This window comes from Acomys minous, assembly GCF_964271855.1.
Source record: "Acomys minous genome assembly, chromosome: 13".
Taxonomy (NCBI): Eukaryota; Metazoa; Chordata; class Mammalia; order Rodentia; family Muridae; genus Acomys; species Acomys minous.
Window position 1 is genome coordinate 99,799,682 of NC_140495.1, and position 21,785 is coordinate 99,821,466.

The following is a 21,785-nucleotide window of genomic DNA, read 5'->3' on the forward strand; positions in this document are numbered from 1 at the left end:
CCACACTTCCTCTCTGTAAGCTCTGCCTTAATGTGTGTCTCCAGGGCCACAGAGGATGTGGGCAGACCCCCCAAGTTTGCTATAGTTCACGCACCCCAATAAGAAATTGTCTCCTCCCAGTTCCATCTCCAAGACTTTACGGAGGAGGAGGAAGGACGAGTTCTGAAACTTCCCACCAGAGACAAGCAGGGACATTTGCTTCTAGACCTACCCCTGCGCTCAGACGCCCATCTGCACTTGCGCTTGCACACTGGTGACTCAGATCACCACCCAGTGGGGCCATGAATGGTAAGCGAGTAGGGCTTGGGCAGATCTAAACAGACGAGCAGAGACAGCTGAGCATCAGGCATTTGGGGGCTATGTGGAGCGAGGAGTGGCGACCTTCTGCCTAGAAAACCCTCCCACTAGCAATCGGACCATTTGGAGGGTCTTTCTTCCTGTGAAACAAACCAGCAGCTCCGCAGCACACAGGCTTCCGGGAGGGGGTGTGTGTGTCAGGCAGCGACTCTCCGGAGCTATTACTTGGGGGACTTTGGGGGAAGTTTCTCCTTCCTGAGTGCTACAGGCTAGTGCACCTATTCCTGTGGAGGTTGGCTTCACCAACTTTTTCTGGTGGCTTAAAGACTGGGATAGAGCATCTATTGCCCCGCCTCCATAATGATGATTGGGATAAAGCAACTACTGCCCCGCCTCCTAGTCTCATCTCTATCTGGGTGGCTCTAGGAAACCCGGGCAATACAGACTGGTGGCTTAGTGGCTGTTCGTTCCACCTGAGTGTTTTAGTAGTCGACCCTCCCCCCTGCTCCACCCTCCTGCCCCACCCTCCTGCCCGCTTTACACAGGTCCTGGTCCAAACTGAGGGGATAGTCCTCCCAATCAGTAGCTTCTCTCACAGCATTGGCTCAAGAGTGAAACTAGCCAGGATCGGATCATGCTTCTGACATCCGGAGGCGGGTGAGCATTGGCCAGAACGCAGAATCCAGGTTTCAGCATTCCTTTAGGCTCTTCTTCCTTCAACCAAGAAGCTCTGTTTCAGAGAAGGAAAGAACGCTGCCTCTGACTTCCCCTGATTTAGCTATTCTTACATCAAAGTGTTTAAATAAATACTAACCTTGATCTGCAAGGTTGATATGTTTTGTTTGTTATTCTACTTGCTTTAAGTCCTTGTTTAAGGAGTGGGGGGTAGGGGGGTAGGCGGGGGCTGCTGCGTAGCCCAGACTGACACCCTCACCAAATCTTTCTGTGGCATTCTCCACCAGGAGCAGAAATACTGTTTCCTAAGTTCCCAATGCTTCAATAGTGAGGCTCTTTCAGAGTCTGGCAGAACCCTGATGGTCAGGGCCCAAAGGAGGGGGAAGCTGTTAGGTCTAGGGTCCTCAGGATGGTACAGGGTAGGGAGGGGAGAAGGAGGAAGAGGGTAGGGAAGACAGAAGAACTAGGAAGGAGGTTGGAAGCTACGAGGTGGGGGGAGCTAGCTCCCATGGAGCATGTATTCCCGGAGATAGCCGCTAGAGGGAGACATGCGGGACAGCACAGGTGGAATAAAGAAAAAAAGGAGCCCGCTGTCTGGAGGAATTTGTCATGATGTCGCTTTAAAAGGCTTCAAGTGAATACAATGAAGGGAGTTCACAGAGGAGAAAATCCAGTAGCTCCTGGATCTCGCCCCTCCAATTCCTCTGGTGTTGAGATCTTGCGTTCTTCACCGTTTTCAGCTTAATACCGGGAATGTGCAGGGACCGAGGACAGGGTATAGAGACCAAGGATGGAGCCTTGATGATCTTGACTTTTCCTAAAGGGGATGTAAGAAAACGCGCTAGAAATGGGGATTTTATTTTTTGCCTCCCCGATTATGTATTTAGCCTCTGCTAAATTTGACTCTATATCTTTAAAATATCACGTCATGGTGCTTGAAAACCTAAAATCAGTGTGAAATGGACTCGGTTATCTTACACACTTGCAGAGGTATTTTTATTTTTCACAGCCAACTTGGGGATTGCTACAGAAACCTTGGAATACGTCATTTGACGCAAACAAGCTGGGTTTCTTTGGTTTTGGAATACTACTCCCCCCTGCAAAAGCTCTTAAGTCATTGATGAATGTTGAAAAGTAGGGTGGCCATGGGTTTGTGTCTGGGTATAACGCGCTGGATGCGCATGGGACGTTTGAACACGTGGGCATTTTCTACTAACTGTCCCTGGGTTGGGAAGTAGGCAGTGGGGGAAGTTAGCCTATCATCTTCATAGGAATTTCAAGACAGGACAGCCTAAATCAATTTTTTAGGTTAAAAAGATGTCTCGGTGGGTTTGAGCTCTGCCAAATGAATCAGCGATGATTCAAGAGCAAACCAGAAAAGTGTGTTTTCCCAGAACCAGGTGTTGAACGCCTGGGCGACCCAGGCAGCGGCGCGGCGCGGCGAGCAGCGGCAAGTGCCCCTTCTGCTCTGCCAGCGCACCACGAGCGGTTCCGCCCTGCAGGACCCGTGGGACTCGGACCCCGTATGCCACCCTCGCTCCCTCCCACCCCCACTCAGAGCCTGGTGCTCTCCGCGGCCCTGGCAGCAGACTCGGTGGAGCGCTGCAACCGGTGGGGCGGGGAGATCTGGCGCTCACCCGCGGGCCCAGCAGCGGCTGACGTCCTCTCGGGCCTTTAAACGTGTAGGTCCCTACGCAGGAGAGACTCGACTTTGGAGCAGTCACTTTGCGGGGAGGGAGAAAGCTGCTCCGCTCCGATAGGCGACAGCTCGAACGCCTTTGTGCCAGGTCGCTGCATTGGGTCTGGGTCCCACTAGTGCCTGGTCCTAGTATACTAGGCAGCAGGAGGCGCGTTGGGCACTCGAGTCTGCCTGTGAACCTCAAGCGTCCCTGGACCTTCCACTGCACACACAGATCAAGGACCGCGAGGTGCGCCCGCGGTAGCCTGCGGAGCACCGAGCTGTCTCCTGGGCTCGGGTGCCGGGTGATTGTTCTTGGAGCCCGGAAAGGCGCCTCCGTGAACCTGCACTTGCAACTTGTTTGGTTTCGTCTCCAGCAGCGTGTGCAGAGGCAGCATCAAAGTTTCTCTGCTTTCCCCCGGAATTCGCCTTTTGGATCGATCTTCCCCGAGCGGTGTCCCTAGGCCTGCGGGTAAGAGGATCGCCAGGCGCGCGGGTGAGAGGCGCGGCAGACACCAGCGGTGTGGTCGCGGCGAGCACCAGAAAGGATCTGCGGCCGGGGACTCCCGGGGTGACCCTTTGCGGTGCGACGGGAGCTGGGTGAGCGTGAGAAGAAGAGCTACACGGTTCAGGGACGCGGGGCCCGCACAGTGGATGTTAATCACCTTGCTGATTGCTTCTCAATTGGGAACTAGTGGAGAGCGCAGCGCGGGGCAGGCGCGCTCTGCAGGACTAGGGCTCAGCGTCAGGGATCGGTGCAGCTGTGGCTGCAGAAGCAGGAAGGGAGGACGCCGCGGTGCTCGCTGGAGCCTGAAGGTAAGCAAGTGGGTGGGATGCTGACTCTCAGGCCCAGCTCCGAGTCCAAAAGCATGTCTGGTTTCCTGCAAACTGGTTCTTACACTCCTCTCTCTGCTCACCACCTCTCCTCTTGGGGACCCAGGGGACCTAGGACCCCCTCAGGGTTCACGACCTCCATCTCTTACCCAAATGCCCAAATGCTAACTCCTTCAGTGGCCATGAGCTGGGAGCTGGGAGCTGCGAGCTTCCCAGAGAAGTTGATATCTTGAGATTTTAGTGATGTCTAACTTGATTTGATGTAGTTTATTAAAGGATGCGTTTACCGTGGGCAAGAATGATGGGAAATAAATGTCACTGTTATATACAAACTGCTACCACTGCTCAGCATCTTCTCCCCCAAAAGTTTCCTTGTAGCAAGTTTACTTAACGTCCAGGTGAAGTCAATGGGGGTTGGAGGCTTCCATACTGGCAGGCAGAAGAAAGATGCGGCTTTTTAGAAGGGTAGGATAAAGGACACAGTGTGTTCATAGTCTCTCTCTCTCTCTCTCTCTCTCTCTCTCTCTCTCTCTCTCTCTCTCTCTCTCCTTCCCTCCCTCCCTCCCTCTTTCCAATGTGCAGAATGCAAGCATGGTGATAATCTTTCCTTTTTTCAGACTTGCTTAAAGTTTTTCTTTTTCTTTTTAAATGTAAAATATTAGACTGTTTTCAGTTAAATAACACCTTTGTGGTAAAAACGGGCTGTGATTCAGACATGACAGAAGTTCATACAGAGTGTGTAACCAAGCTTGGCTCTTGAATAGTAGCTAAAAATTATGAGTGCCCCCCCAATGATCAAAATGACTGTTAAGTTTTGGCAAATGATATTGTTAACGGAGGGGAGAGGGGAGGGTGGTGGTAGTGGTGGTAAAGTCAACGTCTTAAAAACTACCCAGGTGGAGAGACTACTGTGGGTGGAAAGATAGAGTTAACTTTAAGAAGGTGGCTCATGGAAAAACCAGGGCTCAGTGCTTCAGAACCACATATGGTAATCACCGAAATAAATGAACCAGTTAGTATTCCAGGCTTGCAATGTTTGGCTCCACAGAGAGACTGCCGTTACATTTCATTTCCAATCTCATTTGTGGTAATAGAATAATGTTGGATGGCTTTATCCACTTCCTCACATATGTGTTGTCAATTCCAAGATGCTCCACAAGGCAGAGGCAGGAGGTCCAAAATATGCCCTTTAAACTTTTCTCCTCCTCCAATGAAGTACCCTTCCCTGCATATCTCTCTCTCTCTCTCTCTCTCTCTCTCTCTCTCTCTCTCTCTCTCTCTCTCTCTTTCCTTATCCACCTCCATTCCATTTCCTTTGCTTCCTTAGCTTGTAACTTTCAACCTGAGTCAAGACCCTTGGCCCCTCTGCGCCTGTGTTCTTCCTCACAGGGCAGCTCAGAGTGAGGGGTTCTCTAAGAGCATTTTGGGGAGTCTTGGAGTTCTTTCAGAGCTACTGAATAGAAGAGGCAGCCATCTGAGTCACACAGGAGGGGCAGGTGTGATTGCACACAGGTATGAAGAGTAGAAATCAGAAGAAGTCATGCTAAGTAAGAAACATAAACAGTTCTCAGAGTCAACTGTAAAGAGAAGGGAACAGGAACACAAATTGAGAAGGTGTGAGCGTGTGTGTGTGGGCGCGCGTGCGTGCGTGCCTGTGTGCGCATGGCTGCTTGCATGCCTGTGTGTTCTGCATGTTGCTGTGTGCAAAGCATGAGCTATCTTCATCAGGGAGTTAGCCTTAACTTGAGATCTCCCGGAGACACATCTCTGTATCCCAGTGGGCAGACCCATAACTTCAGAAGAGTTGAACCTCCTAAGAAGACAAGCTCTCCTTTGCAGTAATGATTTATTCTCAAAAATAAACTCCTCAGACGTAACCGTTCTTTTTCTTAACTGTTTATCCCTGAGGCTGAATGACTACTGGACAGCACATAGAAGTTCAGGGATTTCTCGTTCACTGCCTCCGGTGCAGCCTCTTTGCTGACGCCAATGTCCTAATGCAAGGGACATCCTGTGATATCAGTACAGGGTTAGTATTGATGGGCGTGCGGTCCATGAGGGAAGATCAGTTGGTGTATGCCTACGACACTCTTATCCTCTTGAGTTTGCCTTGTCTTCTCTCACCCACACCTGGGAGTCTTCTGCCTGTCCTGTGGGGGAAGTGACTATTCGGCGGTGCTAATAAATCATTTTTTTAAAAACCAAGTTTCAATTTACAGCTTATTTTTTTTTTTAAAAAATCAGTGTATTGATGAATCTGGACAGATGATAACTTGAGCAACATATTGATGATAATTGAGGAGTCTGATTATATGATAATTTGATCAGTGTATTGATGAGCATGATTTTTATAATAACTGAAAGTAATGGTTGTGAATTGTGTCTTATTGAGAGAAAACACATATTTACATGCTTTTCAAATCGCTAATCTACATATTTTCTTCATAATGTAAAACAGTTCGTGTAACTTCCATGACAATATACAGACAGAAAATATAAGTTCAAAATACCAACATCAGTTTTTGTCCAGGACTATGCCTTCCATTAGTAACGAAGCTTCAGGAAGCCACCACAAAGGAAGGAGAATGCTGTAAGGATAAGTGGACACATTGAGATTTCTTTGATATGTTTTGGCACTTTCATGAAACTCTGCAGACCTCCCACTGTTCATCCAAAGGAAACTGGCCACCTTGTGCCCCCATGTTCCTGTCTGTGTGGTGTGTGTTGGCTGTGTGGTGTCAAAGCTAGTAGGCTTGACACTGCCTTCTTATGGAATACTCCTTTTGTGGAATACACATTTTGTCAGTTGTAAGCATTTGTAGATTTCTACCACTGAAGATGTTACACGGTAATGAGACAGCAGTGCATCTGGAAATAGGAATAGTGCTCGGACATGTGTGTACCAACACATATGTATGTATATATGTATGTATGTATGTATGTGTGGATGGATGTATGTATGCACGAATGTCACTTTGCTCAAGTGGTCCTTTCCAAGAATGTCATATGTTTTACCTGAGGCTTGGTTGGCTACTTTTTAATCAATGGCCTGTAATGGAATGTCTTTTTCAGGATGACGTGGGTGATATAAATAAGCTGAGTTTTATGCTTGTGTTCTGTTGAACCTCCAGAAACCTCTTTAGATATGTGATTGGCAGTCCTCTAAGAAACTGTATGAAGCTGGACACCCGTGAAGGAAATCTGAAGGGAACTAGCATAGTCCTAATAATGCTAAGAGGGCAGGCTAAGCCTAAAGGGGCACTGCCTCTTCTTCATGGTACCCATTGCAGGTGTGATGAGCAGTAGGAAGACTGAGTCCTAGCACACAGTAGCCCACATTCTCGCCTCAGTGACCTGGCTGGAGTAAAGCAGAGAGGCAGTCCTGATGGCCAGCAAGGCCCCCTCCATGTATATCACGAAAAGGGACTTGTACTTGGGGTATCCAGATGCTCCTTCCTCCCCCACCCATGGGGCGAGAGAGAATTGCCACATGGTGGCGCTATTGTGATGCCTACGATTCTGAAAATAATTACACTGAACCTCTTCAACTGAAGTTATACCAGTGGTAACATTGGAGTTTGTATTTGCCACTCTAATAATGGATCTTCTGATGTATGTATCAGAAATATATATACGTATCATATATATGTATATATATTTGATGTATGTATCAGAATATATACATATATCAGATATATATCTATATCTGATGTATGTATCAGAAAAATAATATATATTTTAATCTAATTGATATTAGGTAAGATATTGACAAGGAGAAATTTTTAAAAAACTTTTATCAGTTCATACCCTTCTCATTGATCTAATTAGAAGATGGTATTTCTCTGTTGATACCTATTATCATATTTGTATACATGTATATGATGTGTGGGATTAAGAGTAAATATCACATGTCTGGGGAGGTTAAAAGAGAGTGTCAGGTCCCCCTGGAGCTGTATTTACAGATGGTTATGAGCTGCCCAAAGTAGGTAATGGGAACTGAACTTGGGTCCTTTGCAAAAGCGGCAAGTGTTTGCAACTGCAGAGTTGTCTCTCTGGCCTCAAAAAGAAAATTTCTTAAAATGATGTGACTCTGTGAGAAATGCCCATTTCTCAATAGATTATAATGTTGTATACTTTCCCTTTCTCTCTTAGGTTCTTAAAGTTAAAATGGCTTCTCTGTGTTGACACTGAGTTCGTACTTGCTAATTCAAATATATATATATATATATATATATATATATATTCAAACCAATAAGATAACACATTCCTTAATAAGATTGCTTTGCATTTTAAAGATCCACTAGAAAAAAATAGATAGATCTTAGTCTTAGTGTGTATCTGTTGTGAGGTATTCAGATACTTAAATTAGAACAGTCACCAGTGCATCACAAGGTACAAGTCACTTGCAGGTAAGGCCAACCATTGAGACTTTTGGGTGTCTGTGGATTTCACATTTCATCCCTAGGGGGCCTGAGCTCATCCAAAGCCTTCAGGTTAAAACAGAAAAACAAGGGCACTTGTGAAAACCCAGAATTGAGCAAGAAGAGTAGAGCAATACCATTGACAATGTCCAGGGAGCAGACGACAGTAGACCATGGGGGTGGGCTACATACCAGTCTCTGTTTTTATTATCTTAAAGACTGCTCGCATTCGCTGTGGCGTAAGACTAGAGGATGTTATTGTAGCAAAGCTTGAGCCCACCACGCAGCAGGAAGCGAGGTGTCTGGGTTCACTTTATATTTCCTTTGAGAGTTGGGAAATACTTTTGCCTCATATTTTCTTGAGCTTCATTTGCTAATTAGAAAAAAAATGTTTCATGTGTTTCTAACTAAAAACTTGATTGCAGGTGAAAAGTGACTTTTTTTCCCTATTAAAACCTGTAGCTATAAAACTGAAATATAAAACATATTTACCATCTAAGAAATAATTCTACTTGGCTATCTCTAGCAAAATGCCTGTAATTGGTCATTCATGCGGTTAAAATAATGCCTTACTTTTTGTATTTTATCTTTTAAGATTTTAATGTAAATAGAATTACTTCACTTTCCACCCCGTTTCTTCCCAGCTACCCTCCCTCACACCCTTCCCAAGTTCCCTTTCCTCTCAAGTTGATAGCCTCTTTATCTCTCCTCAGTACTATGAAATAAATAACCTCTTTTTCTTTTTTCTTTTTTTTTTTGGTTCAAGCTTCTGTAGATTTTTTTCTTGCTTTGTGAAGCAATTTAATTCGTTCCTTATTTTTACAATCAAGCATATAATTTCCTTTTTCCTGTGGAAAAACTTGATAAAAATAGAAACAGTAACATTTAAAGAATGTACAAAATTTAGTCATGCATAGATTTATTTTTAATTTTTTTACACATACATTTATATTATTACATATATATACTACGTACAGCGAGAAGAACCGTGAAACAATCAGGAATCATATAAATGTTATATTCATAGTATTTTGGCTATTTGTATTTACACCCTTGAAAAAATCATCTTTCCTATCATCGTCCATCTAAAATTCTGAATGTAAGTCAATATCTATAATATCTCATCTCTATTACCTTAAAACATCTATCTAGACCTAAAAACATCTTAAAGCCTAAGCAACTAAGCTTAATTATAAAACTAAACTATCTGATCTTCAACCCCATCAGAGACTTGAGAAGGAATAAAATTAATTACCTGAGTAAACAGAGAGTACAGGTTAGCAGCTTCCAAAAATAAGAAGATGACAGAGACAGTTTGGTGCCTGAACAGTCACCCAAAACTCTCTATAACATTGAAGTATCATCTTCAGCCTTCTGGCCCAACATATCTGACAGACATATTTGTGAGGCAAGAACTGTTGAGGACTTGCTTTCCCTGTCTTGGTGGAGTTTGGCAGTCGACTCTGCCTGCATCCAAGCTTGCCTATTTTTAGGCAGAATTCTGTCTGTGGTAGAAACAAATGGCTTGTTTGCCACATTTGACACCATCTCCAACAGGAGGTTCTTTGATGCTCATCATCTTCTGTGAGATAGGCTGGGTGTTGCCAGGAGTTAAGATGTCTCATTGTTAATGAATCTTTAAAATAATAAAAACACCTTTAAATACCATATTCTGCATGTCTCTGAGATTTTTGAAGAACTTATCTAACTATTTCACCTTATCTTTCTATAAAATCATATCTATCTGTTAAACCTAGGATGTGTATTCTTGTGATAAAAATAGACTAGTAATTGATATGGCCATGATTTGATCAATTAAAAATTAGCTTGTATGACTTACTCATCATAAACAGCTTGCAATAGTACTGTCAAAGTCTTGGAAGTAAACCTGGTATTATAATTGAGTTATAAGGTAATACTACCTCATATTAGAGTATATATCTATATCATCTATATCTATATCTAGTGAGTGAAGAATAACCTTACATTTGAATTCTATACCACTGTATCTAAAAATAAACTTATTTTGCGTCTATATACAAAATTCTATACCAGTGAATTAAAAATAACCTTGTGAGTAACAATTAAGGCATTAAATTGAGGAGTTGATTCACTAATCTACTTTTTGTCTCTATATGTTTCTATATTCCCCTGTCTTTCTTTTGAACCCCTATCTCCAAACCTAAGAATGAAAGATAAAGGAAAAGAGAGACATCCCTGAATCCAACCTTGTTTTCTTTCTAAATAAGACCAACAATAACTTAGAACCAACTCCCAATGAAAATAAACATCTATCTCCCAAGAAAGCAACCAAAAATCTACCCAACCTCCTTAAAGGAAATGGGGTGTCATTCTCTTAAGGTTTCTTCTGGATGATTTGGGATGAATAATACCTTTGTAGGGGCCCAAATAAAATTGGAGAAATGGTAAAAACAAGCTAGAAATAGCATTTGTGGTCCAGATTCTAAATATTGAGAAATTCCAGGCTTAATTAGAGTCCTGTGTGAGACTGTCGGAAATGCTGGACCCATTGGAATTGGAAGCTTTCTTTGAAGCTGTCCTGGGAGCTGTCCTGTTCTGATGAGGAACAGCAACTGAAGCACTTGGTGCTGGAACATGAAGGATACAGGAGGTCAGTGTCCAGCATGCTGAGAGGAGTAAATCATGTCAGGTCTGATCCAGTGTCAGTGACTGGTTCTTTTTATCTGAAACATATAATTTCTCACAAGTATTATACAGTCCTAAAACTTTAAATGTATGAGGTGTGCAGGATGCACAGAACAATTAAGGCTGGTTATCTGCTCTTTGTATGAGCAGAAGAAAGACATCTGCAAATCTTCATTCATGCCATATGAGGAATGGCATCTAATAATAAAATACATGGATTCTGTAACCAACAGGAAGCATTGTCTATGCGTATACATTAATGTCTCAGCCAGTCTCAGAGCTGTTCTCATGTAGTGGGATTGGCAATATAAGTTACCTGCTTGTTCTGCAGTTTGAATTCTTCACATCCCGATTGTGGTCCTCTCCCTCCCTCATCCCCTCTGCCTCCCCCCTGCTAATCTTCAGAAAGGGGAGCTCTCCTCCCCTAACATCTGACCTCAATCTATCAAGTCTCATCTGTACTACCTGTATCCTTTTCCTCTGTGGCCTAGTAAGGCCACCCTGCCAGGAGGAATTGATCAACATTAGGGGCCAGAGTCCATGTCAGAAGTAGTCCCTATTCCCCATATTGTGGGACTTATAGAGAGACTGCAGGCACAAATTTTTATACTGCATTAAATATGGCGTGTACTTAACTCCAGTGACATGTTGCATTAAGTATTTAAAGCATTTGTAGGCCATGGTATAGTGGTAACTTTTGGTGTATATTGAGAGATCACAAATACATCATTAACATCACATTTCCAAAAATTCATGTTATATTTGATTTAAAAAATAGTGTGAGGCTTATATCTGCATACTAGCACAAGGGGCATGTCCCATGAAAGCCTTCACTTACCAGGAAACTGGGACAGAGGGGAGGACATCCTACTGGGACTCTAGATGAGAGAAGCATGGGAGAATAGCAAAGTAGAAGGATCCAGAGGGTCCTAGAAACCTACAAATAGAACATTATGATAGGCAGATTTGGGCCCAGGGGTCCCACTCAAACTAAGGCACCAAGCAAGGACAATACAGGCGGTAAACTTTAAACCCCTACCCAGATCTAGCCAATGAGCAGAACATTCTCCACAGTTGAGTGGAGAGTGGGATATGTCTTTCACATGAACTCTGGTGCCTCATATTTGACCACGTCCCCTGGATGGGGTGACCTGGTGGCCCTCAGAGGAAGGATATCAGGCTACCAAGAAGAGACTTGATACCTTATGAGCATATACAGGGGGAAGAGGTCATAGGGGAGGGGAGTAAGGGGAAAATGGGAGGGAGGGAAGAATGGGAGGATACAGGGATGAGATAACCATTGAGATGTAACAAGAATAAGTTAATTAAAAAAAGAAAAGAATCACTATAATGAAGTCATCAAAAAAAGAATATAAAATGCATATATAAACATTTCCATAAGTAAAAACCTTAGAATTTGTATAAATGATCGTTTCTATCCTGTGAGAAATTATATAAAACTTAAGCATAAAAAAGAAAATATTTGCCAAAAAAAACATGTAACAATAAAATGATTGGTAAACACACACACACACACACACACACACACACACACACACATACACATTAGTGTGAGGTATGTGTGTGTGATCCACAAGGATATGTGCATATTAAAAATAGAGAGATGGCCTGAGAGACTAGGAACCACCTTCCAAGTAAGAAAAAACTTTTGGGTTAGGAGATATGACTTACAAAAAGAAACAAAATGTTGGAGGCAAATTTGTAACTCAATAATGCATAAAAAATTTCACAATGAAAGCTACTGTAGTGATCTTAATATTTAAATTATAGTAATTTTGTTTTTAAAGCAAATATTAAATGGGACCACAGTGTCTAATACCATTCTTCATTTGGAAATGTGTGCTTTTCTGCATAGCGAGGAGTCAAAGATATGCCTTAGAACATTTTAATTTAAAAGCAAGTATTGCTTTATAAGGATTTTGTTTTATTTGCAATTTGGTATTTCTATGCGTGTCTGTTTGGGCATACGAGAATGTGAGTGCTGTGCTTGAAGAGGTCAGAAGAAGGCACTGGTTCCCCTGGAGCTCCTGTTACAGGAAGATTGTTGTGAGCTGCCCTAAGTGGGTTTTAAGTGGGTACAGGAAACTGAACTCAAGTTCTCTGCTAGGATGGTGAGCACTCTTAACCGTTGAGCCATCTTTCTGCCTCTGATATATAATATTTTTATATTTATAAAATAACTACAGATCAAGACCTCAAAGATATTCATTGTTCATATATACATATATACACACATGTATTGTCATCCTGAAACATTTTTTATGTCTTCAGCTTCAAGATAAGAATCACAACTTCAGGAAGATTTATAATCTTTATCCAAAGTTTCATTTTCAGGAAGGATTCATACCAAGAAGTCAGACACTGTCTCTGACTCCCATGTTGTCAAGGCTCACAGTGAGATTTCTAGCAAACAGCATCACTTATAATTTCAAGAGTTTGGATAGACTTTGCCAAAGTCAACCCCACCAGTATATGATTGCCAGTGGGAATGTTCAATTCTGAAAGTGTTTTCACATGCTTTATGGTTTAAAAATTGTTTTCTTTTGCAAGCTTAGGGTTTCAGTTCTTGGAATAATTGGTGTCTTGAATTTCTTCATGAAAGGCAGAAATCCCTGATTTTACCATTTAAGTCACAAACAAGGCTGTTTGAGACATCGCCATAGTCAGTGCCCTGTTGCAAGGTATTATCTCTTTCTGAAGAGGAGATGTGGGTATGCAACATGGACAGAACACCAGCAGAGCTGTGCTGTCATGGTTTGCACAAGGAAACACTTAATTCTTTTCTTCTTTATTAAAATTAATTTTTTATTTTATTATAATTTATTCAGATTACACCCCAATTGTTATCCCCTCCCCTGTATCTTGTTTCCCCTCCCCCTTTTGCCCTATTCTCCTCCTCTAGACCTCTAACAGAATGGGACCTCTTCTCCTACCATATGACGACAGCCTCTCAAGTCTCATCCAGATAGATAGCTTCCCTTTCCTCTGTGTGCCACAGGGACTCCTCACCAAAGGGAAGTGATCAAATTGGGGGCGCCAGAGTTCATGTCAGAGGTAGTCTTAACTTGCTTTCCCTACTTCTTACTTAAATTCACACTCCACTGAGCTCCTTTCTTGCTTTGTAAATTCAAACATTCATTCCATTTTATCTGTCACCACACCAGGCATTTTCTCTTCGTGTGCATTCTTTAGACTGGGGTGCCACAGGGCTCTGTTTTCATGTCATAGCCATTAATAGATGTGAGTTCAGGGTATAGGCCAGTAGTTGGGCTAACTGATTCCAAGGTTATTCTGAAATTTATCTCTTAGACCTGCTTTCTTCACTGCCTACATCTCTTGAATGCTTTAAGCCTTTTGGGAGAGAATTCAAGTACCATACATATGGCAATACTTAAGAGAGGTCTAACTCTGAATGTTTTGAACAACTGTTTTGGAAGAAGATCAGGTAGAAAAATATGAAACGAACATGAGTTGTTGACAGTTGGATGTGCATTCACAGGGATTAATACACACATGTGTATATCAACACATATTTAAGTAAAAATACAGATGACATTGCTCATTTATTTCTGCAATTAGGATCAGTTCAGGAATGTTCCAACTTCAACAGATTCACAAACAGAACCCGGCAACAAACACACCTGCCTTAGACCCGAGGAGAAGGAAACAGAAGAAAAGAATAATTCCTGGTTGAGTTTTCCAAATGAAAGTCTACTTCAATTAAAGCTGAAGGAAACACGTTAGCGAACAGAGGGCACTTTTAAGGTGTTCATTGTTCCTGCGGCCTTGAATCACTACAATAAATACAATAAATACTGAAACGAATAAAATCATCTTGGCCTTCTTTGGGAAATGTATTTGCTTCACATCATTATGCTTGTTGAACAGTATCTGAAATGAAACCTCGGCTATTAGAAATGATTGTATTTCTTGTCGTGAGGACTGCATTCTATGCTGATCTCATTAGAATTGTATTTACAAGAGTCACATGTCTTCTTTCATTTGTTGGTTTTTTTTTTTTTTTTTTTTTGGAACAAAACAATGTCCTTCAGGCTTCTTTATTGTTCCACAGCATCGATAAAAAAAAGTTAGGGTAAAATTAACTTAAAAGTTTCAAGTGCAAAATAAACTCCTGGAACTGGGTTGAGATCTAAAAGATGGTTAGGAGAGAAGAGCAATGTTTCTCAGAGGTCAGGTCTTCTTCCTTGGAACTTCGGCCTGAATGTCTCACCCAGGGCCATGATGAACTGAAGGGTGGAATGTAATCAGAGCCTTCCCAACTTAAATGACAATTGTTAGACAGTTGTTCAGGAAGAAAATAATTAAAAGAAAGGACTGGGGAATCATTGGGGGATTTCACTTGAAAACGATATCGAGGCGATAGAATTCTCTAGACCTGTGTGTGCTAATTGTGGGGGATACAAAGGCTAGGTCCTTTTGGCCAGAAAGTCGGCAGCTGTGCTGGGCACTCTCTCTCCATTGGAATATCTTATGATGCACTCTGTTCACACTTCTTGGTTTACTGAATTAGGATTGTGTTTGTGTGTGTGAACACATGTGTGTGGATGTGTGCATGTGTGTGTGTGCGTGCGTGCTTGTGCATATGTGTGTGTGTGTGTGTGTGTGTGTGTGTGTGTGTGTGTGTGTCGATAGCAAAAAAATAATGAGTATGACCACATGGGCTTTCATGAGCATAATCCATGTCACTTTCATCTTCCATTGTTTGTGGTAATTGTGATGAAAAGTTTAGCTCCTTTAAAGAGCAGTGCTATTAATACGAGTGTGCTCTAGTGTGAGTCTCCACAGGAGGTCTAGTTAGACTATTTTGCTGTTGAACTCACAAACAAATTCTATTTGTTCTACTCCACGCTCAGTGTGTAATGTCTAGCAGTATCGGGATAAACAACAAATACCAGTATAAGGAGCAAAAAAACCAAAGGGAGTCATGTCCTAGAAAAGGATCTTTGTGACACATCCCGTTGAGTCCTGCTTGCAGAAGAATAATTTCTTTCCCAGCTTAGCTCTCTCTTGAAAGCCAACCAAGGCCTCAGCCACGGTTCTCTAGAAAAACTTAGGCACACACTTGCACGGGAGAGGTTTGTCATGCGCATCGTGGAGTTCAGGATTTCTGATGATTTGTTAATGTGTGAACGGAAGACCTGGGAAAGCCAGCAGTACAACCTAGTCCCAGGGCAAGGTGAAACACAGGCATCTCCAAGAAGGATGCTCCAATAGCTCCAGAAAGGAACTTGAAAGCAGACTGAAATGTAAAGGAATAATGTATCTGACTTGTCGAGTGATTTCATGGTTGCCCTCACTATGTCCCACTGAGAAGCCTCTCGTATATTCTCAGGTTGCTTCTAACTGGCTGAATCAGAATTCTAGATTCTGTTACTATCAGCTCACACCCAGTTAACTTTGCGTGCTTACCAGTGAAGCAAGGTTGAGGTCTCTTATAAGGGAGCACTGGCTTTGTCTTCTCCATCTCTATTTTAATTTAGCGTATTTAAGCAACTTATTCACCACCCTACACCATGCTCAAGTTCACATAAAAAATTAACCACCGTACTCGTGCAGAGACCAAATGTCATTATGTCCCCAATATTCCTTGCTCTCTTCTATGGTTTTTTTTTCTGACACAAAGGAACACAGCATTAGAGAGATGCCTAACAGAAATTGAGTGCCATATACGTAGGTCATCATCTCCTAAGATTATTTTTTTATTTAAATTTATTCAGATTACATCACAATTGTTATCCCATCCCTTATATCCTCTCATTCCTCCCTCCCTCCTGCTTTCACCCTATTCCCCTCCCCTATGACTGTGACTGAGAGGGACCTCCTCCCCCTATATATGCTCATAGGGTATCAAGTCTCTTTTTGGTAGCCTGCTATCCTTCCTCTGAGTGCCACCAGGCCTCCCCATCCAGGGGGCGTGGTCAAATATGGGGTACCAGAGTTCGTGGCAGAGTCATTTCCCAAACTCCACTCAGCTGTGGAGAATGTCCTGTCCATTGGCTAGATTTGAGTAGGGGTTCAATGTTTACTGCACGTATTGTCCTTGGTTGGTGCAGTAGTTTGAGCAGACCCCCTGGTCCCAGATCTGCCCGTCATAATGTTCTTCTTGTAAGTTTCTGTGACCCTCTGGATTCTTCTATTTCCCTATTCTCCCATGCTTCTCTCATCTAGAGTCCCAATAGGAAGCCCTCATATGTATCCCAATCTCCTGGTAAGTGATGTCTTTCATGGGACATGCCCCTGTGCTAGTGTCCAATTATAATATATACCATTTCAGTCTTTTTGCTTCTGGGTTAACTCACTCATTAAGAAGGAAATTTCTCTGTTGCTCCTCCCCCAGCTGAGCTGTAGATAGGATCCTGCTACAGCATGCTTTGCCTGTTGGTTCACGTTTTCAAATCACTCAGAATATCTATCCTTTTAGAGTTTCAGTCTGACATGTCACATGTATGGAAACTTGGAGCAAAATGTTACTAATAATACCATTAAAAAGTACTCCTGTTCATTTCAGCAGCCTGCAATTCCTTTTCTTTATTTCTATTTATATAAAATTGGTGCTTTTGTTATAACATATGTACTAGAAATATTTTTGAGAATTTTTTATTACTCAATGCTTTTGTCAACATTAAATCACATTCAATTTCCAATCAACTGAAATGGACTCACTAAAGTATTTTATTTATAATGTGCGTAGTTCTCCTTAGAGCAGATATTTCTCAGACTGTGGCGGCCACTTCATTGATAGAATCCTTGCTTAGCTGGCTGCGGGAAGCCTTAGGTTTGGTGATCAACACCCCATGAAACTTGTAATGGTGACACATTCCTATAATCCCAGCATTCTAGAGATGGGGGGATCAGAAATTAAGGGTTATCCTTGGCTATGGACTGTCCACAGCTAGCCTTAGCTATAGGAGATCTTGTTTGAAAATGATAAAGATAGCACTTCTTTTCAACACATGTAAATTGATTACCTATGTTGTTAAATGTGGGTGCAGTGCCATTTTTGGAAAGTGTGGTGGATTCAGAAGGAGGAGAAAAAAAAATTTCTGTATGGCATTGATGAGCTAAGGCAGAGCGACTGCTGTCTTTCCCTTTGTGACTGTCACCGGGGATCTGATGACATTTTCTTTATCTTTCATTTTCTTTTTTTTTTCTTTCTTTCTTTTTTGTTTGTTTTTGTTTTTGTTTGTGTTTTTTCAAGACAGGCTCTCTCTGTGTAACCTTGACTATCCTGGACTTGCTTTGTAGACCAGACTGGTCTTGAACTCACAGAGATCTACCTGCCTCTGCCTCCTGAGTGCTGGGATTAAATGTGTGTAGCACCATGCCAGGCTCTGATGACATTTTGATGTGTCAAACCTAATATGTAGTCAGCTTTACAGGACTGCTAAAATGTTTCCCAAACAGTCTTTAGATGCAATTTTTCACACTTTAGTTACTGTCTCAGACAAATTCCCTATTGGGAGGGACTATTGCGGCACTCACCTATTTGCCATCACTAAGACATTTTTTTCACATTGTATTTTATAAAGATGAGCTTTATTTTAAAAATAGGACATTTCCTGAATTTGTGAATATAAATTGATGGTTTATTCTTTGTTCATATTTATCATGATCTGGTTTCTTTTGTTCAACTTTTGATAAAGTAAGATGCACATTTATATTTTAAGTGCTTATGCCAAATCTACTAACCATTCCTGTTCCAATTCTTGTCCCTAGTTATTTACATAAAAGCACTCCCATTATATAATCATTTGAATATTCACACACTCTTCTTTTTTCAGTTTTGTTTTTACCTTTGATTGTAGCTGAGCTAATTATAGTAAAATATTGAAAAATATCTTATGTCAACAAACTCCTCAAGTAACTAATTATCTACTGAACACTTGTTGAATGCCTTAATATCTAATGTTAAAATTCCAGTTCCAAATTAACCTTCAGGCCTTCTGTTAAATGAAAAGTCATTTCATGGCACTTTGAAAAGTATAATTCACCATTACTTCTATAGGATAGTGTATACATTTTAATCCTGTGGTATCACAGCAAATGACATTGTCTTCCTACCTTGATGACTTCAGATTTACAGTAACGTATTAGAATGATTAAGTAAACTTGGAGGAAAATCAGTATAATGACTCCTACAAAAGCTTTTAGAAATAAGTCAAACACTTTGGTTTGTGTAGTCACCTGTGTGTTGAGGCTGATTGTGCACAAACTATATACATTTTCAAACTTTTAACATCCGTATGAAAATATTATTATTTCAAGGTTATTCAAATTTGCATCCTTGGAATGTCGCAGTTAAAACTGTATTGAGTTTTTATGGGGAGATTTCCTTCACAGGAAGAAGCACTTTGAGTTATTTTACTGTAGGTCACTTTTGTTATAGAAGCACTGTGAAGATGAAACCACCTAACAGGAAAGCATTTCCATGTCCTGTTTTACTGCCGACACATTTAAAGTAGCAGAAGGGGTTCCTTCACTGTCCAGTATTTTGCTGCTGCATACTACCCCTACCAGCCCGACAACCCTTTTTATGTTTCCCTACAAAGCAGAAAGAGCAGCTGTAAAATTAATGAATGTGTTTGAACCCTTTACAATCTCAAAAATGAATGAATCAAGATGTTTCTCAATTTTATTTTAAAGAGGAACGTAGGAAATTGAGAACTCCATCACAAGGAGGGTAGTCAATACTTCCTGACTACTGAATGATACATAGTTGACAGTTTAAGAGTCAAACAACAACAAAGGCTTAAATAACTTCATAAATATTTGCCTTCCTTCCTGTTGGAAGAGGGCATGTGACATGTTTTGTTTGCTACCATTCCTACCCAGGGAGGACTGAAGAAGTTATGGGAACTAAAGCTGTTGTTAACATCCGTCCTATGGAAATGAATCCCGTCTCTGTTAGGATGAGCTGTGTAGGTGAGACTTTATGGGTGAAGATGAGGAAGAATAATGCTAGGAATTTATGAATGGGAATTTTAGAGACCTATTCATGTTGCTTGGTGCTGTAGAGCATCTACAGGTTGTGAAGTAGAAGATCTGAGGTTCCTTGTTACCAACATCCCAAATATCACTCCTGAACATTATCTCTTGGCTTTTCCAAATCACTTGTGTAGAAGCAAAGAGGGGTATTACTGCTTTTCTTTAAATAGGACTTTTATTTTCTTATATTTATTTATTTCGTGTGTGTGTGTGTGTGTGTGTGTGTGTGTGTGTGTACATGTACATACATTCTCTCATAGGTCTTTCCACAACATGGATGGGTTCTGGAGATCAAACTCAGATCCACAGGTTTGTTGGCAAATGACTTTACTTGATCTTAGCAGTCCTCCTATAGAGCAGACTTGCTTGAAAGTTGACTACCCCAAAGCAAGTAATCAGCCTTTATAAGATGAGACATCTAAAGAATACAAACAATATGTTTTTCAGTTATGCTTTTGCTGCCCCTGTAGCTTCTCTGTGGTCCACAATGAAGCTGGTTTTTGCTTTAGGAGCCATTTATTCTGTATCCCACTTCCAACTTTTGCTCATGTAGAGTCAGATATAAATGATACTAAATACTGGTTCTACTACGAACATTGTTTGAGCCCACAAATACACATTTTAGCATTCAAGAGTTACCTTTGTTTTGTAACTTGAGTGAAGTTCCTAGGTGTAAGGTCACCACTTCTCACTAAAACTCCACATGGAGTTTAAGTTTGTTGGAAGACAATCTAGAACACCATTGTGATATTGCAATGATAGGTTTCTGGCAAGCTCTTTAATATGCTAGTTGGTGTCACCCATAAACATCTGGGTATTTAGGATGTTTGGTGGGGTACAATCTTTACTTTGGGGCATATGTGACTCTTCAGAGACCGTCTTCAAAATAAATATCTTATCCACCACTCTAGACATGAGAACTGATCTAAACAGTGCACTGTAGCTCTTAAGCTAATACAACCAAGTGAGAAATCTTAACCCTTTATTTAAATAGCACTACTGCCTTAGCCTGTGCAATATAAAAAAAAGGGGACATGTCAAAGTCTTCTTAGGGTCTCCTCCACCACACAGAGGAGTCAGAACTGAACGTACCAATTCTTGATAAACTCAGTCCATCCACAGATTTGCTCAGGAAGACTTTATCTTTTATGCAGATAATTGTGTGCTGTGACTGGGAAATGTTTGGCGGGTTATCATTAGCATACAACTAGCTGTTTTTATTCAAATCAAACTCCAAAATAGGAACAGGAAACACAAACTTACAAAGTAAAATATGCCTGAACTTTATCACCGGTTGAAGCTGATAGTGTTGACTAGTTGCAGTGGAAAAGGTGATCGCTGAAAAGAAGGATGCTGCTGACGTGACGTCGCAGGCCGCTTACACTAACAGGCACATTTGACATTTTCAGTCTTGCGAAACTGACAATTATGAACAATTTCTCACTCAAATTTTAGGTGAGTTCTAACTAAGCCCACATGTACCCTTGCCTTTCAAAACACAGTTCCAACTATGGCTGACATTTCTCAAAATGTTTCATACTCAAAACCGACCTATAGAAGCATTTGATCTTTCCTATGGTTTTGGAGGCTTGCGGTACAAACCACACTTATTATGGAAACACAGAGCCTCACTGCATTGACAATGTGATAATAAGTGTCTTTGGAAGAACTTAACTGAGCCATGAAGAGATATACGAGTGGTTTCCAGAGCTGGTGAGAACTGGCTGTCTCACTATCTCGGTCCTGGCAATGGAACGGTCACATATATATCATCCATGGGTTATTGATTTTTGAGTCATTAAATTTCACTGAAATTTGTTAAACATGAAAACTCCACATATATAATTTTTCATGCTGGGGTACCTTCCAAATTCATTGGAACTTCGGCCAAACATCAATCAAGATCATATACTAGGGGGAAGGGGGAACAGATTCATTGCTAAAAAAAAAAATAATTTTCTTTTTTCCCCTTGAGAACTGAGCTTTAACCCTAAAGCATCATGTATGCCAAGGCTGCTGTATACGACCGAACTACACCCCGAGTCATCTGTAAATGGTCGTGATTTCACAAAATGTTCATACAGCTAGTAACTGCAATCCTGTTCATTTTTGCATTGTACCCTTTCTTTGAGAGTTCCACAGAAGCTACGGTATATTTCCATCGATCCACGGTCTCATCCAACGCA

General features: G+C 41.5%; 1 protein-coding gene across 1 annotated transcript in view; it reads left to right on the top strand.

The window, feature by feature from the left end:
• Positions 1–2,311: 2,311 nt before the first annotated feature.
• Positions 2,312–21,785, top strand: part of PCDH15 (protocadherin related 15) — a gene marked incomplete at its 3' end in the record, with an annotated part of 1,334,501 nt that continues 1,315,027 nt past the window's right edge. Inside the window, exon 1 of the mRNA XM_084754693.1 lies at positions 2,312–3,466. The remainder of the gene's footprint in view (positions 3,467–21,785) is intronic.